Genomic DNA, 4,109 nt, shown 5'->3' on the forward strand with positions numbered 1-4,109 from the left:
TCCTGGTGGTGGAGCCCTGGTGGTGGAGCTGCCATCCTCATGGTCAGCAGTTCAAAACCACTAGCAGCTGCGCGGGAGAAAGACTGAGCTTTCTACTCCCCCTAAGTAGTTACTATGAGTCCGCATTGATTCAATGGCAGTGAAAGTTTTTGGGGTTTTTTTTTTTTGAGGGTGAGGGTGCCACCTAGATTTTTCTGTTGGTTACAGTTCTATTTTATACACTTAAAAATTTTTTAAAATACGTTTTCTATATGGAACATAATATATATGTCAGTTATAAGGTATACTGCAAGTTCATGAATCCAACAGCTAGTTTAAGAAAATGTCACCCTAACTATTCCAGCCCTTGTCTCCTCCACAGGCAAATGTCTCTCCTCCCCCATTGTTTTATTGGTCACTTTTTTTTTAAGTCACATTTTTGGTTAAAAAGAAAAACGGTTTTACCACTGTATCTGTATTCCTATGAGGAGCCCTGGTGGGATGCTGGACTACATGATGGGCTGCCAACTGCAATGTGAGCCACATGAGTCCATCAGCCACATTCCTGAATAATAATAAGAATCACAAATAATAGCACTGAGAACTCATTGCCATGGAGTGATGCGATCTCATCATGGCCCTCTAGGTCAGGGCAGAACTGCCCCTCTGAGTTGCCAAGACGGTAACGGTTTACAGGAGTAGAAAGGCCATCTTTCTCCCACACAGTGGCTGATGGTTTCGAACTGCAGACCTTGAGACTGCAGCCCAATAGAGTAACCATGATGCCACCAGGGGCTCTTTCTATTCCTGAATATGCGTCTCAAAATGCATGGCCCTTGAGTCAATCCCGACTCATAGCCACCCTATAGGAGAACATAAAACTGTCCCTGCGGGTTTCTAAGACTATAGCTCTTTATGGAAGCAGAAAGCCTCATCTTTCTCTCAAGAACTGCCGACCTGACTCTGTAACCCACTTCCACCAGGGCTCCTGATACCACAGAACCCTCTTCTTCGAAATGTAACCTATGGACCATCAGGGAGCTTGCTCAAAATGCAGAAGCTCAGGCCCTATACCTGACCTACCGAATAAGAATTGAGATTTTACTAAGAACCCCTGGTCATTAAAACAGTTCTGTTCCCTTCCTTGCCCCACCCCCCACTTTCAAATTCACTTGATTCCACTTTGCTTTTACAAAACACTTCCAATAGTACCTGTTTCTCCTAGCAGACAGAAACCCCCAAGAGGATGTTCACGTTGGGGGGAGAAGGTGAAAAGTGAGACTAGCAGCCAGCCTTTGTTTGGAAGCTTTGCATTACCAAGACCTTCCTGAGTGACACTGGGCATCTCAGCCTCGGTCCGCTGTAGCCTGGACTGTGTGCCAACACCTGATGTCTGAGTTCTCTTCAGTGTCATGTGTTCATTGCTATGACATGGTAGGTGATTGTGTGTGTGTGTGTGTGTGTGTGTGTGTGTGTGTGTGTTCTCAAAATGGTTTTCCATTTAATGAATGCTTCTTCCCTACACACCGTTTGGGGCTTGCAAAGGGCTTCATGCAAACATTCTACTTTCAGATAGCAGCAGAGAGCTGCAGGTTGCCAGGTGCTGCGTGGAAGACCTCAGCGGAGCAGCATGTGATGCTTCCTCTAGACACCTGCTGCAGACCCAAGGTCTGTGCTCCTGGAAGCAGCAGCCAAGAGAGCAAAAGGCACACGACCTCTTTAGAGTCTTGAAAGGCAAGGAGGACCCGGTATGTTCCGCTTAGAGAGGCTCCTATTTATGAGCCACTTGTCTCCTCCAGGTGTTTCCAGTCTGTACCCTGGAGTGGAGTTTCTGAGTTGTAAAGTACACACGTGTTCAATCTTACTGCTGCTATTGCGCGCCACGAGCCCATGCCAACTCAGAGTGGCTGTGACCCTATAGGATACAAATGGACGTGGGTGATGGATGATGTAAGATATGGAAATAATAATCATTTATCAAGGGGTCACCAGGGTGAGTGGGTGGGGGGTGGGGGAAATGAGGAGGTGATACCAAGGGCTCAAGTAGATAGAAAATGTTTTGAAACTGATGACGGCAACATAGGTACAAATGCGCTTAACACGATGGATATGTGGACTGTTATGAGAGCTGTAAGATCCCCCAATATAATGATTTACAAAAAAACGAAATAAAAATTGACCCTCTAGCTTAAAAAGCCACCTAGGCTTTCCAAGGCTGTCCTGTTTACTCCGACAGACTGCCATGTCTTTCTCCCATGGAGCAGCCTGGTGGGGTCTGAACCACAGACCCTTTGATAAGCAGCCAAGTGCTTAATCACAGAGCTACCGGGACTCCCTTCAATAGTGCCCAATTGCAGGTCACAGTATTTTCGATATGCGTCACCACCACCATAATTCAAAGGCATCAATGCTTCTGCAGCCTTTCTTATGTTCACATAAGGCGATCGAAAAGAGCACAGGTTGGGGCTGGAGCGCCTTAGTCGTCCTCAAAGTAACATCTCTGCTCTTCTTCCAGGGTGGGGAGGGAGGGGAAAAATGAGGAGCTGATACCAAGGGCTCAAGTAGAAAGAATATGTTTTGAGAATGATGATGGCAACAGACGTACAAATGTGCCCGACACAATAGATGGATGTATGTCTTGTGATAAGAGTTGTACGAGTCCCCAATAAAATGATTTGGAAAAAAAAATAGTGCCCAATTGTTTTACAAATTTCTACTTTTGCAACAGTTCCCTTTGCTCTTCATTCTCGCCAGTCAATGCTTTGTTGTCAGTTTAAAATAATTTCTCCAATCTGGCGAGTGTGAGATGGCATTTCATTGTGATTAATCTGTATTTCACTGATACTAGATTCATATGTGTTTCCTCCTCTACTGAATGTTTGTGTCTGTCCTATTAGACTGTATGATAGGCAGAATAGTAACCCCTTTCCTCCTTCAAAAGATGCCCATATCCCAATAGCCAGACCTTCTTCAAATATATTACTTGACATGACACATGCGATGAAATTAAAGATCTTGAGGTGCGGGTGACCTGGGTGGGCCCGATGTAATCAGAGTGGTGGGATTGCTGCTGTCAGAGACAACAACCAAGAACCGAACACGCAGCACTGGAGCCCATGCCCACTGTGGTAGTCACATAGTTTCATGTCAACTTGATAGGTAGAAGTGCACGGGTGGAGTCCAGCCTGTCAATCAGGTCACAGCCTGATGATACCTCTTTGTGGGCATGGCCTTCTCCTAAGGAGGATCCTGGGAACCTTCTCTCTCTCTCTGCCTTCACCGTCATGCCAGTGAGCCACTTTTTAAGACCCGCCAGAGCCCTGAAATGAACTACACCATCGGACACACATGACCTTGCACCCACTGGCCCGTGGTCCTCCTGCATTCTGCATCACTGCAGTCTGAAGAGGGACTTATGGATTGAGTTGGACTGGGCTGGAATATTTTTTCTGATATACAAAACTTTTTGATATACCGCATACACTTGAATATAAACTGACCCAAATATCAGCCAAGGCACCTAATTTTACCACAAAAACTGCATAAAGAATGTGCTGACAACTTGGCATATACACAAGTATATACAGTAAAGCTCTTTCTTACACACACGTGTATGTCACTGAATTTACTTTTCTAGTCAATCTGGTCTAACACACCCACTCACAGTGACCCTGTAGGACAGGGCAGAATGGCCCCTGTGGGTTTCCAAGACTGCCACTCTTTGCCGGCATAAAAACCTGTTTTTCTCCCTTGGAAAGGTTGGAGGTTTTGAACTGCTGACCCTTCCGCCCCCAGCCCAACACAGAACCACTAAGCCACCAGGGCTCCATAGAAGATGAAAGGGGGCCAAAAGCTAAGGCATGTGGGCATCCTCTGAGAGCTGGAAAAAGCAAGGAAATGAATTCTCCCTGAGAACCCCCAGTAGAAACATACCCCTGCTAAGGCCTTGATTTTAGCCCAGAACTGTATTGCCATAAAGTTGTGTTATTTTAAGCCACAAAAATCTGTGGTAATGTTACAGCAGTAACCAGACACTAATGCCAATGCTTTTCTTTTTACAAATTGATTTTTATATTTTATTAACTTTTATATATTACTAATTGATCTTTGCAGTTTGGGGATATTAATCC

Source organism: Echinops telfairi, unplaced genomic scaffold, assembly GCF_000313985.2.
Source record: "Echinops telfairi isolate 266 unplaced genomic scaffold, ASM31398v2 ScPeMD7_7475;HRSCAF=8513, whole genome shotgun sequence".
Taxonomy (NCBI): domain Eukaryota; kingdom Metazoa; phylum Chordata; class Mammalia; order Afrosoricida; family Tenrecidae; genus Echinops; species Echinops telfairi.